Below are 15033 nucleotides of genomic sequence, written 5' to 3'. Positions count from 1 at the left end.
GACCAGGCTCACACAGTGTCTGAAGTGGTGTTTGAACTCAATCTTTCCTCACTGCATGCCTGCCACTCTGCACTGTGGAGTCATGCAGAATCTTTTTTTTTTTTTTTGGAGGGGAAAGGTCGGGCAATTGGGGTTCAGTGACTTGTCCAAGGTCACATGATTAGTGTGTCAAGTGTCTCAGGTCAAGTCCTCCTGACTCCAGGGCCCATGCTCTATTCACTGCTCTACCTAGGCCTGGCCCTCCCCCCGAATCTCCTAGGAAACTTTAAAGCAAAGCTCATGGGCAAAATTTAACATGTGATTGAATTGTCCTCAGTTTTGTGTTGGGTTGTTTGTTTATTTACCCTGTAAGAGTCTCAGTTATGTCTGTCATCTAGCTACTTAGGTGAAACATTAGCTATCACCTGTGCCCTTGGGTTATAATTGTCAAAAATGTGATGAGAAAAGCTTCCTTACTGCCCCTAGGCCCGATTATAGCAGTTCCTTGAGCTCTTAGAATCTTTTAGATGTAATGACTTGGGAAAGTGTTGAGATGTATAGGCAGGAGGGCACAGATAGGAGAGTGCACTGGGTTCTGTGTAATGCATGGCTTGGGATGGCAGTTAGGTGTAGGTCATTGATCTCCTGGCACTCAGTTATTAGAATATGGACATCCTAGCTAGTTCTACATTCAGCACCTATTAATATATCATAGAAGGCTTCAGTCATCTGTCCATTTTGCCAACAATTCTAAGTTAAGCATAGTGATCCTGTGTTCAGACGTCAACCAACAAGCAGAGCCTATTATGTATGCATCAAGTACTGTGTTAGGTGCTGGGAGTACAAATAGAAAGATTTAAGACAATTCCTATTCTTAAGGAGCATAAATTCTATTGGAAGAAATAGATATGTTTGTATATAAGTACATTCAGAATAAATGCAAAGTTGTTAAATAGTGTGCTGAGACCAGGTGTACCACTCTTTTGTCTTTATGTCTTTTTTTTTTTTTTTGGAGGGGGGAAGGTAGGGCAGTTGGGGTTAAGTCCAAGGTCACATGGCTAGTTTGTGTGTGTGTGTGTGAAGTGTCTGAGGCTGGATTTGAACTCGGGTTCTCCTGACTCCAGGGCCAGTGCTCTATTCACCTAGCTGCCCTACTCTTTTGTCTTTTTTGAAGGGCGAAAAGTTTTACTTCCCCACTTATCCAGTGGTGGAGTGTATGTGTGTGTGTTTAACTGAATAGCTACATGTGCCTTTAATGTATTAAGTTTGATTAAGTATGGTGGGTCTTCTTCATTCTCAAGGAACCACTATATTATGTGCATTTAAGTGATGTAATGATTATCACTTTACATTTGACTAATTTACATCTGTTATTATGTTTTCATATTTATTATCTCACTTGAATTTCACAACATTCTATGAGGTAGCCAGGACTAGAAATCTTTCCCTCAAACTAAAATCAGCCTTTATAGTACAGATTCTAATTGTGAGGTCCTGCCCTTTCTCTTTCTCAGATCACATAAAGATCTTCTCTGTGATTTTTTCTTTGTTTTTGAATCCTTCAGAGACTCACAAAATGTGTAAAAAAAAAAAAATTAAACCAACATTACTTTGAAATGTTTTCATGCAGAAGGAATGGGAGTAGAATTGTGAGAGTACTGGAAAAGGTTGATTTAAAGATTCACTTGATATTTGCTTTGTTTAGCATCCTAAGTGCTAGGTGAGAATATCGGTTGCCATCCAAGCTCGGAAATAAGATTACTAAATCTGGGCAGGGGGCAGAGGGGAGGTGGAGGAGATAGTAATGTTTGATTCACCCTAGGGCAGAGATGGCTAACTGCATTTCAGTGTAATTGGTTTCCTTTGTAATAAAACATTATTCTGAGAAAGGGGTCCATAGGTTTCATCATACTGCCAAAGGCTTATAACTTGAAGAATGTTAAGAACTCTGCCCTAGAAGAAGTGATACTTTAGTTTAATTTTTAGCAATAATGGATGACTGTTCTATATGAGAGTTAGCCTGTATAGAATAGTGCATTCATTAAATTTCAGGATGTGCCATAAAGTTAATTTAATATTAGTGTACTGTGCCCTCCATAGGGCAGTTCTGTCCCAACTGATCTTTACATCTGATTCAGATGAAAAATAGCCAAAGGCGGGGGAAAGCAACATTATTAATTTTCCTAAATATTGAGGAAAATCATGCTTATTTTCTTATTTGCAGATGGGGTCTAACTACCTGATTAACTTGGTTTAATCCTTGAATGAAATACACTTAAAATCATTTATGCAGTGTGGGTGTTATGTGATAATTCTTTCTTTTAAAAAATCTTATTTACTTGTAATGGAGGGGATATTAAACAGGTAAAGGAAGTTATGATTCTAATACCAGTAGTGTATATACCTTCTCAGTAAAAGAAAATTTCTGTTTTCTTACAGGTCCTTCAGTCTTGGGAGACTATGAGGGAGCCTCTGCACCCAGGGAAAATGTTACCCTTTACAGGGGGGAAGGGTAAACCAGTAGGGAATACAGTACAATCCCAACCCTACTGGGAGGGGCGGGAGGGAGGTGTTGCCGTCACTGTATTAAGTCGATGTTGGGAAACGTTTTAACATCTGGAGCCTTTGTGGGTGGAAATCTGTCTCCTATTACAACTCCGCACTGGATGTGAAGAAGCAAAAAAAGAGAATCTATTCACAAAACAGCACATTCTGAAATATTATGGGGAATTGTACCAAAACAAGAACCATATAATTGAACCATAGAGATAAGAAAGAGAGGAAAAATTCTTTAGCGCACAATAAAGGAAACCTAAGAATGGGGGTTACAAACAGTAAAGAGGCTTTTTTTTAATTTTTTTAATTTAATATAAGGGTTTTCTACATAATTTCCCAGTTGATGGGATTTCTAGTTATTTGCATGTTAATGAAGAACTACACAAATGAAGTTAGTACAGTTAAAATGGAGCTTGCTACCATAGTAGAAGCAGGTTCCTGCGAGTTACAAAAATTTAGGTACCCCAAAAGAAAGTTGGAAATAAAACAAGAAAAATTAAAACAAAATGAAGCGCCCTGTGAAATGCCAAATGAGTCGCTCCTTTCACCTTTTGGGGGATGGGGGTGGGGAAAATGGGGGAGGGGCCTATCAGACTAAAGATTGACATCTTAATTTTACATTTTAAAACATTAATGTAGCGAATATGATTTGACGGTTGTACTTCATTAGATTTAATTTTTAGACCAAGGCATTATTAAATGTGCAGTTTAAGGTTCAGGCATGCATTCTGGCTCATAGTGATTGAAAGTCATTTAAATTAGTGGGAAAGTAGCATGCTTGCATCACTTAGAGTGAGATTGGTATTCATTTACATATGTTGCGCCAGTTTGTGTTGCAGTTTACCAATTCAATATAGCCCTGCATTTAAAATTCCTTTAAGATTCTGTGGATTTTATTTTTATTAAGACTATAGATATAAAGTACTGTAGTTTACAGTTAGGCCTTGAAATATCTTTATAGGATCTGTTAGGAATAAGATTGATATTGTATTGTGTGTAACCTGCACAATGTGGAAAGCTGATATACCTGTGCAAAAACTTTTGCCTCTGTGCTGTCAGTGTGATGTGCTTTCTGCATGGTTATATACTACTAGTGATTTTATCAAAACTTCTAAAACTAAGTTTCATGGTAAAAGATCTGTAAAGGCTGCATAAATGTTAGTTGGCACGTCAAGACAATTGTAGAAAGTTGATGACATGATTGCTATATTTCAGTGTTTATTCCCACTCAACATATACCTTCTAAGCTTTCTTTTTTGTTCAAAGCATGATCTCAAAGAGATGTTTAAGTTATGGATGTAATGCAGGGTCCCTGCACTGTATGGCGCATGTTGGTGGCCCTCTGTGCCCTAGACACATGCACAAGGGGCGAGTTAAAAGCGACAGAGTGAAAGATGGTTTGGATCCTCTTCATTTCATTTGTTTAGCTTTCTGTTGTTTTCTCTACTTACATGTATTCCTGTGAATAAATCCTTGTTAAGTTAACCCTTTACTTTTCCTTCCATGTGTATTTTCTTATATACTGTGAATGTGAAAATCTAACTGGTACACTTGATCTTGTGTCCACATGAAAGTGCAAGTCTTTATTAATTTAGATTGCCTGAACAGTGTATCCCATGATGATGAAGGAAAATGGAGAGATTTCTTTTAACTCTGCTGGTCAGAGGTGAAGCCACACCTTTCCATTTTTCAAATGCTGCATAATTAATCTGCAACAAAAACGTTAAGCCATAACAGCCTTTTTGTATTTTTAGTTTCTCACTTTTGCATTGCAGAATGAATATGGATAACAGTTTTTATAAGAAATTGCTCCTCTTTGCATGGTTCTATTCTTTAAGGGTATTGAATGATACAGCCATTGCACTGAAGTTTTGAGCTGTGTGTGTGAATTTATAAATGCTGTTTCAAAATAGTTTCAAGTGCATGATAGCATGCAGCAAAATTTTTACACATTCCTTTCCTCTCCCTTTGCCCACTTCCACTTTGGCTTTGCAAATTTCAGTAAATGATGTGCTCTTGGAGTCTGGTTACATAAATTGAATGGAGTAAATTCAGTAATGCCAGATAAAGCATCTTATTTGTTTTAATTTTGAGTTAGATCAAAGGGGCACATAACATTTTTGCTTCAAATTCTGTTGCTTCATTCAAAGCTCTTAAATTTTGCTTCCTAGTTAATCTCAACCTTCTAAATTGGGTCACTATTTTATTAAATGATAGAACCTAAGTGCTGTGAATTACTATTAAAAGTTTGGTAAGGGGAACACCTTAAGATACAAACTTTAATATTTTTCTAAGATAGGTATTGGTTAAGTATTTCAGATAAAAATGACAAAAATTCACTCCAAACATAGAAGCTAAAACCAGTCTTTTTCTATATGTATATAGATATATGTGCAGATATATATCTATAGAGATAAATAATTCAGTGTTATTTGGACCCGTGTTTCATTGTGACAATTGTGTTGTTTAAAATAGCAACATTGTCACTTGTTAGATTAAACTATAGATCCACTTGTGCTAGTGTTTACCGTATTTATAGGGATGTTTATTAGAATTGTGCCCATTAAGGGCTGTCAATCTGGCCTCAGAAAGTAAGAAGAGAATACTTTAAAAAAAAAAATTTTTTTTAAGCTTAAATAGGACTACCATCATTTGAGACTGAAACAATTTTTTTCTTGAGGGGGTCCTTTTACTACTACATAATTAAACCATATTTCTAATACTTAGTATAACACAGAGATTTGCAGAAGCCGTTGAAGTTTTAGTTTGAAGTAAGATCCATTCTGATTCAGCATTAATAGTTGTGATTCAAATTATTGCATCATGGGATATATAAAGCATCTTCTTGTGGTGTTGTCTTGACAGTTTTTGAATGTTGATTGAATGTTCATGGAGTTGTGAGTTTGTCTTTGTTACATTCCAGTGTTTCTGCCTCTTGGCATGCTAAAAGCACGGCTTCATCAGCTCCTTACACACTGAATAAAGTGCTGTTAGTGTGCTCAACTACAGAAATAGCCGCTGCTGAGTGATGTAGATTTTCTACTTGAATATTTGTATGTTGTAGGAACCTCAGGAGGTCAGTGTTTACTGTTTTTATATATATATATACATATATATATATGCCTTCTTTTTTCCTGTTTGAGCTTCCCTCTTTGAAGGATTCTAACAGTGAACAAAAGCTGCTGATCAACCTAAGTTGGTAACAGAAAGTGTATTTAATATCATTTAAATGCATCTTTTGGCAGTTCCAAGTAAAAATTAAAATAGTACATGAGCTTAATGCCACAGGTTTTCATTTATGTATTCAGGAAATTAGTCTGCTTTTCATATTGTCTAATCTCTAATGACTTCATACTGTGTAAAAATCATTTTGTACATTTTCTAGTTGGTTATTTTCAAAATAATCAATGTGTAAATAATAATCCTTTAAGAGCCAGTTCTGATGCTTTAGATTATTGCTACTTGATTTTGATGGACACATTAAGACACATCATTTAAGAGTGGAAACAAAAGCTTAGTTAAGCCATTGTATCTTTAAAAGAAAAAATCAAGTAGCACTCATTTTGTAATTAACATTGATAGACACTGTGATATTTTTTGTTAAGACTTACTTTTTGCATTGTTCTGAAGTAAATTGCATATACTGTAAAATAGAATCAAATGTATATTTTAAAATTTCAACTGGCTTTCCTTAATTGAAACTCTTTGCATACTCAGTTATGAAATATTCAGATACCAGTTTTATCTCAGGTGAATAAATTCTTGTACCCTTTTTGTTTGGGGGGCACATGCTTGTTAAACTCATTATACATGTTTTTTTTATGTATCCATAGAGGAACCTATTAGCCCAATTTTCCTACCCAGTTATTAGCACCTGGGGTTCTGTAAAGCCTTTATAGGGGAACTACCTGCAGGTTTACCTCGAGATGGGAGGATTTGACTCCCATATCTCAATCACCCCCAGCTACACATTCAAGATTAGGCAAATGGAATATTTTCCTCCCCTAAAGTTATTCAAAAGACATTTTATTTAGTACCCTGCATAACTGAAATGGGATAATTGGGCTGATTAAATTGACACTATAAGTATTTCAGATATAGCCTTTTATGATGGGGAAAAATTGGTTTCATATAGGTAATCTATCTTATTCATATTGAATGTATTAACATAACGGTGCAAAAGCATTCTTCCCAAGGGAAGAATGTATCATGCATAATTTCAACTTAAGTCCTTTAAATAAAATACTTTAGATACAGCACTGCATATTAAGTTTATTGCTAATAAAATACAGGAACAACTTAAATGAACGTTATCAACTGCTCATTAGTACTATTAATGAAATGTAGGCAGTGAAATCTTTAAGAACCTTACAAGGTTTACAAGGGACTTGGGATAGTTTAAATCTCCAGAGAGTTACAGTTAACTGCTAAGGCTGCCATCTAGTATTGTTAGTTGGACACCAATTTAGTTTGCATACAGATATTCATTACATATTGTGTTAAATATTGAGACATCTCTGATGCCACTTAAGAAAAAGAAAACGTTACAGAAGGGTAATTTTATTCACCTGTATGCTTTCTAATAATTCGGTGGGGTTTTTGCGCTTCTTTTTTTTGGGCTTTGTATTATATAGGCTTTTTCCCAATTGATATTTATATGTGCTCATTCTTAATCTCTAGGTGTAATTGTTAGAATAATTGATTTATGGTAAATTGTCATTTATTGTGGTTTGCATCCCCCACAATTATTGTGAATTTTTTTTAATGAGATGCTTAATTAGCAAAATGTATGCATGATTTGAAGGAAGTTAGAAAATTTTCCTGTGTGTGTATGTGTGTGTGTGTGTGTGTGTGTGTGTGTGTGTGTGTTTTAAACCTAGCCAAATCTGTTTGCCAAGCACTGTATCACTGGTTAGGCAACAGTTGTTTACTTTAAAATATATATATATATTATGCCAGTGTAGTTGACTTACAGTAAAATCCCATTATACCATTTCTAGGTATCCTATACTTTCAGAGATTAACTCCGATCACATCTCAAGAGAGAACATGATACAGTAAAAGTGATTACACAGCTTTTAAAGTTAGGTGTCAGTATTGCCCCCCCCATACCAGCATTATAAAGGGGTACCACTGTACTTTCACCATACTTTTGATTTTCCTCTAAGCATATAACCAAACCAAGGGTGTAGATAATTTTATGAAAGCAGCGATAAGAAAGTACTGTGTAATTAGGTTTACCTGGCACTACCTAAATTTAAATAGATTGTCACTCGCAAGGATAAATAAGTTTAAATATTGTAAATGAATAAATATTAAAAGTTTTTCAACTTAATACTTTGTTAACATTGGGTGCAATAATTGAGTAGTTTAGCATTAGTGAAAACAACTGGATCTTTCTGCTGACAACTTAGGTTGTATGAGTTACGCTTAAAAGCTTTAAATCTAATGTTTCTTGTATCTGCCACACAATGTTAGAATGTTTCCTTCAAACATCCTCCTGCAACTTCTCAAGCTGTACTAAATTGATATACCTTGAAGTCTGACTCTGTGCTAACAGAACTTCATTTTAAATAGAATATGGTTTTAATTTTTGATAAGCTGCTGAATTTTAAAGAAAGTTTTTTGGGGCCACCAAATATTTTGGATCATGCAGAGAATATATATTGTACTGTAGTAATTTTGTATTTACATTTGTATGATGTGACATAATAGATGTGAATGTTAATCACTGCTTGACTGTTAATAAAGTTGTTTAAATAGAGATGTTGCACTCTGATTTTTAATGGAAGATTTGAGGGTTCCACTCCTCATTTTTGTGTCTATAAATTATGGCTGTTCTGCAATGGGGTGCTTTTGTTGTTTGTCATCATCCATTTTGAAGGTTTATATTTTCTATATTACCTGAACATTTTCCCTAATATTTTAACTTCTGTGTTACCAAGATGTGAAATGATAGAATATTGTATCCAGCCTTTTTTCCCCCCTTTAGTTTTTGGGTTAAGGGAAACCAGCAAAATAGGTATTTTTTTCATTCATGTGAACAAAACTCTTTATCAAAGGCTAAAGAAATGTGTGTGTGTGTTTAGTTGAGGCATTTATTATCATTTTAGCCTTTTAAAATTATGGTAAAACAAACCTTTCACATAATGCTAATTTTGAAGGCTGCCTGTATCTTGTCTTACACAAAGGAAACATTCACTGAATGTGAAATAAAGCACAAGTCATCTGCGTTATGAAAAATGGGCATTAAGTTGCAGAATTATGGTTGCAGGTCATTGTAAACCAAAATTAGATGTACTTGTTTTCAGGAAGGTTATTGTAACCAGGTTATTTTATCAGGTATATTCCCTTAGTGTGATTTGTGTATCATTCTTGAAATTGAACCAGTGTATAACAAATATGTGAGGAAGTGATTATTGGAATTTACAAAATCCAGCTTTAGGGTAAAAGTTGATCCTAGAAATTACTACTGGGGGGAGAGGGGGTGATGTGGCGAGAAAATCTGGGTTAAGTGACTTGCCCAGGGTCAAACAGCCAGGAAATGTCAAGTGTCTGAGAATTTGAACTCAAGTCATCTTGACTTTAGGGCTGGTGCTGTATCTACTGCACCACCTAGCTGCCCCTGAAATTAGTAATTTTTAAAGAAAACATTTATAGTTTATATCATCAGAAAGAAGCATATTTATGTTTCTATTGCACTTTTATAGAACACTAGACCTGAAGCTAAAATGTTCAGTTGGCGAAGCTTTAGATTTTGAGTTGTCTTGGGATAATTTAAAGTTGATAAAAATAGCTAATCATTTCCTTTACAAAGTAATCTAAATTAATTTAGGCACTTTGAATATAAACCTGAAATTTCTATTGGGGGAGTCAGTTTAATAAACTGAAGCAAATTATGGATTATTGTGTGGTATGAAGAAATTCTTAATTGAAATTTGTTGATCGGTTTTTAAGTTAAACGAAAATTGATTTTTTTTAACTCAGGTAAGTGAATTTTAACTTTTCTCTCAAGTTTTAGAATAAATATTGACAATTAGTTGCATTTAATGATTTGTGCTTTTAATTAAGTGAATCATAAAATGCTTGGTGTGTCACTAAGTGATTTAATTTTGAAATGAATAGATGTTTCCTTAAAAGCTTCATTTTACTTCAGAGGTTTAAGTTGATGTCTGTGTGGTAGGTTTGGTTGCCTGACATGTAAAAGGTGCTTTATATGTGGTAGGAAAGAAGGTAGAAATGTGGAATATACCTAGTGTTTGTAGGAAGAGTCTAGTGTACTTTTTCAGTAATCATTGTCCTGCTTACTAAATTAGTAGTATTCTACATATATATACTTATAGTTCTTATTTTGTGTTACACCCTAGTACTAAGGTTAGTACCAAAACTGAGTTGCATGAGATCATTGACAATGTAAATTATATTACTTTTTTTTTTTGGTGGGCACCCAAACTACTGAAAATTGATTAAAGGAAGAGATGAGACCATACCCTGATTGTATAAACCTGGTTTGGATTGTAAAATTGACTGATGGAGTAACTTAGGTTAGATAATCCTTGAACTCATTCTATCTGCCCATCTTTTACCACTTCCCAAGCAATATTAAAGTGATGACATCTTTAAAGATGTCCCTCATCCATTTCTAGTGATTGTTCTTTCAGTGACTTGGTCTCTATGGCATTTAATGACTGGAAGTAGCTAGCAATTATTACAGTAGGAAAAGCAAAGAGATTGGATTAATCTCCATCTGGCAATTAAAATTCCCAGCTAGCTTCTACTTTAAAAAAGCAGCCAATTCGTAGGCTACAGTTGGGCTCAAATGAGCCTAATCTGATGGGTTTATTTTTCTTTAGGACTAGAGGTTAAATAATCTTACATTTTGTTTCTTCCATAGTCTCCACCCAATCACTGCTATTCTTTCTAGCAGTGATTTCTAACTGGTTTTACAACATTCAGGGATCTCTACCTTATCTCCCCAAACCTCTAGCCTTAAATCCTTTTTTGAAAGTTTTGAAACTACAGATGGGTTAGCTATCAATTTTTAGGGTTCTATACAATATTAAAGTGCATGTTAAGTAAATATTAGAGCTTATGTTTAAGTATAGGCTGAATTTTGATGCATTAAATATGTCTAAATATTTAATTTCAGAGTTTCTGTCTAACTTCAAAGTTAATGAGGACCCATTACCTTAGAATTTGAAAATTGGGAAGGGACTATCCATTCTTTAACATTCTAGACAAGTGGTCATTCTGTTTAGTGAAATAATCTAAAATCAGTAAGATAAAAAAAAAAGACATGGAAGAGATGACACTACTGACTCAAGCTATGTGATTTTTAGAGTAGTTTTGAGGAGGTAAAAGAAAATTTTAAACCTTATCTGAGATAAAATTTTAAAGGCAGAAATGGTCAAGGATTTGGGGCGGGGAGGGGGTTGTATTGATTTGCCATTGGTTACTTCAAATTCATACTTTACAAAAAATTATATTCTCTGTTGACTAGGTCAAGTAAATTAAATTTTTTCTATAGTTTTCAGTGAAGTCCTCAGCAGAATATATAACCAGAAATATTCTTTGAAATATTATGAATGTGAGTCAAGACTAATAAACATTTAGAGCTAGAAGAAACCTTGGAGACCATTTAATCCAACTTCCCCCTCTACCCTCTCATTTTGCAGATGATGGAATTAGCTCAGAAAGGTTTAGGGATTCTCCTAGGCTCACATAGCTAGAAAAGATAGTTTTGGTTTTTTTTTAATTCAGGGCATCCTGATTATTGCAAATTGACTGGAATATTTCTGAAGTACAACTACCCAAAATCAATTTGGGGAACTGTATTTACAAATACTTAGTTCAAGTAAATTTTAATATACCGGCATGAGGGGGGAAAATCCCAAAACAAACATTTATTGGGGCAGCTAGATGGCGCAGTGAATAGAGCACTGGCCATGGAGTCAGGAGGACCTCAGTTCAAATTCAGCCTCAGATACGACACTAGCTGTTTGGCTTTGGGCAAGTCACAACTCCAATTGCCCTGCCTTACCCCCTCCAAAAAACAAAAACACACCCCACAACAACAAAAACCTCAGAACACAACAAACAGGGATGAGGGAGTAGAGTTCAAAGGGACTGAAAATTTAATTCTGGCAAATTCAATTTCGAATCCCAAAATAATAGTTTTTCATCTGTGACAAAAATTGTCCTAAGGTCCATTGATTAGGGATTGCTGTCAATCATGTAATAACTACAGAGATGGATAGGGACTGCAGATTATTATATTCAGAGCCCAAGCTGCACGGATCATATATACAAAATATCAGTGAGATCCCAGTATCAGTTTTAAGCTACATTATGTAGGTTTTGGTTACATAGGATGACAATGCAATTTCAAAGAGCAAATGGGGGAGTGATTTACAAAGAACAGATGCCTGAAGGGTAAGGTCTATGTCAGATAAAACAGGAAACTAACCTGATTGACAAAGGACCTGTAATTGATAAGCTCTATTTTGCAAATTAATTACATGAGGTGCTCAATTCTAAGGTAATTGTAAAATTAAGCCAGAAATTCTCTTAGCACAATTTTTTTCCTTTTTGTCAGCCCTTTCTTCTACCATGGTGGCATAGATACCCAATTTTATTAAATCTTTTTGCACAAAATACAATCAGATGTGATTATGTTCGATAAATATAATAAACATTGCATACTTTTCTAAGACAATCAAGCTCTTTTGCCACAGCATCTTAAAAGTGTAATTCTAAATTCTGTCCACCGAATTGCTTCATTTTGACTTTTGAAGCTTTTACTACTAGGTGGATACTATATTTTGGCAACTTCACTTTCTGAGTTAGGAGTACACTAATTTCAACTGACTAGGCATTGCAGGTTCAGACTGATAAAATAAGTGGAGAGGAATTATAAGCTTAAATTCCTTTTGATGGCTACAATCAGAATAAGGGTGTTCAGTATCTCATTAGCAAACATTAAGCTACAGCTTGCAAAGCTCACGTTAGGCTCAAGGGAAGATAAATGATTTAAACATTTAAACATTCAAACATTAAGTGCCTATGATGTACCAGCACTACACTATTAAGCACCAGGGACTCAAAGAAGGACTTGGTGGCGGGGAGCCCCTGCTCCTCAGGCACTATCTAGTGGAGACAACATGCAAAATCTATGTACAAACTAGACACGTTCAGGGTAAACGATAGTGGGGTGATGCTATTACTATCCTCATGGTTCCTTGTCTAGTAATGGATCTGCACTAACAGCCTGCAAATATTTCAGAGAACACAATTTAAAATATTCTTTTGTGTTCTCTTGTCTCTATTGACTCCCTGTTTTGTAAATGAAGTGTGACTGATTTTAAACAGAAATATTTGAATTTATGAAAGTATACCCTTTAAACCATTTCTATCAGCTATATGCTTCTAACCAAGTTGCCCTTATTTAAAAAAAAAAACACATCAGTCTCTATTTAGATTTAGATTTTTTTAAGCAAAGAACATTACTATATGGGGAAAAAACATTTTCCTCAAAAAGTTATGAGCAATTTCATCCTCAAGTTAGGTATACAGTCTTTCATATTTGAAGGGGCAATGGCTGAGACTGTATAATGTAGAAGTTTTATTGGTCTAAACTTGTGAATTCATAGGATCATTCATCTAGAACTGGAAAAGAACTCCCAATTTACATTGCCTCTCTCCACCTCTCCCTCCCCGACCCCACTATCCATTTTACAGATGAGAAAACTTCCAGGCCTGGGGAAGTTGTTACTCAAGATAACCCAGGTAGGTATCGGAAGCAGAATTTGAACCCAAGTCCTTCATGACTCCAGAGTTAGTTATTTTCTATCAGTGCAACTGTTTTTCAATTCAGTTTTTGGAGACTTGCCCACGTTGCTGAGAATTTAAATGACTTGCCTCTCTCACAGCCAGTATGTATCAGGAAGAAGTAGTTTTAGGCTCCAGATTTAGAGTAGTAAAGGAAGGGACCTTTGAGGTCAGTTAGTCCAACTCATTTTATGGAAGAGGAAAAAAGCATATTCTAAGAGCCATAATGTTGGCGGGGTTCATAGTAGGAGTCAAATAAGATGGAGAGCATGGGAGAGATTTTTGTTGTTTTAATGATAAAAGAAGAAGAGAAAAGGGATAGGCTAGGGAACAAAAGGGGTAATCTTACATAACAGGAGGGACCTAGTGGAAATTTATACAAATGAAGGGAGAGGGGGAGAAGGCATGGTTGGGAACTAATTTTAATAACAAAATAAGGCAAGTAGAAGCAGAACAATTTATACCAATATATATGTGTGTATACACAATATATGTCTGTATTACACATTACTTATACACACATGTATGTATACATATATATGCAGATTACATATACCTGCATGTATATATACATATGTGTGATTGCTATTTCTTCTCAACATGTTTATTTTATATACATATACACAACCAAATATACTGATACAGATACAGAATATATTCTGCATAGTTTTCATTTCATATTCACTGTATAAAATACATATATAGAATATACATGTATGTATACATATATGTATATACAATATGTGTATACCTGTATACATAATATATACATATACAGAAAATATTCTGTATCTACATAGATATGAACACCACACACATATATATACAAAATTATGTGTGTACATATCTATATGCTACAACATCTATATGCTAACAAAGTATATGTGTGTATAAAAGCATACCAACATGCTGAGAGGGAACAACATAACCTCTCAAAACTCTACAAGATGTGTTCCATATGAGGGCTAAGACACCAAAAACCCTAAGAAGGTAACCTGTTAAGCACCAAAGAAAGCCAATCCTCTAATCCCTAACATGGTCATTCAGCACCTCCTCACCCACTAATGCCCCATTCTGATAGGGTAGTGGGACCCCAGGCTTTTGTGATTCGTTCAACAATTCTCTTGCTACTGCTACAGTCTTGACCAACAACGCCCCCCCCCCCCAAACACACACTCCCCCCTTGACCCAACACTCACATTACTACTCTGTGGCAAAAAGCAACAGCACTCAACTCCGTCCTTCTCATCCCCACCCCATACTGAAGATGTGGAGGCTTAGGGAAGTAGAATCATGCCCTGCCTAGAGCTCTCACACTAAACCATAGCTCAGCCAGAGAACTAAAAAATAGAACTGGAGCAGGGTGCCAGAGTGTGAACCTCCAGATCTTATGGAAAGGTATTGACATTCAACTGGGGCCAATTTTGTTCCCCCAGAAGTCACTTGGGGTAGTAATTGAGGTCAGTGAAAAGTGAATTCCCCAGAGTGGAGAATTCTGACTGAGGCAGCTTTGAGGTTCAGAGCTTGGGGAATCCATTATCAAAGGGGAAGAAATCAGAAAGTAAGTGATAAGAAAATGTAAGGAAAAAGGACTAAAGTTACCAAAGATCTCAGGAGAAAGAAAACTTTGTTGAAAAAAAAAAAAAAAAAAAAAAAAAAAAAAAAAAAAAA

General features: G+C 35.1%; 1 protein-coding gene across 1 annotated transcript in view; it reads left to right on the top strand.

Annotated features, from left to right (window-relative positions):
* TNPO1 (transportin 1) overlaps window positions 1–8299 on the top strand; it is an 80721-nt gene extending 72422 nt beyond the window's left edge. The window contains exon 25 of the mRNA XM_069084973.1: window positions 2419–8299. The gene's annotated coding sequence lies outside the window, so the exon portion shown is untranslated. The remainder of the gene's footprint in view (window positions 1–2418) is intronic.
* Window positions 8300–15033: the final 6734 nt, after the last annotated feature.

This window comes from Petaurus breviceps, unplaced genomic scaffold (genome assembly GCF_028583685.1).
Source record: "Petaurus breviceps papuanus isolate PSGF00001 unplaced genomic scaffold, PetGlider_PUasm1.0 175, whole genome shotgun sequence".
In the NCBI taxonomy this organism is placed as follows: domain Eukaryota; kingdom Metazoa; phylum Chordata; class Mammalia; order Diprotodontia; family Petauridae; genus Petaurus; species Petaurus breviceps.
This window is presented reverse-complemented; position numbering and strand designations above follow the sequence as displayed.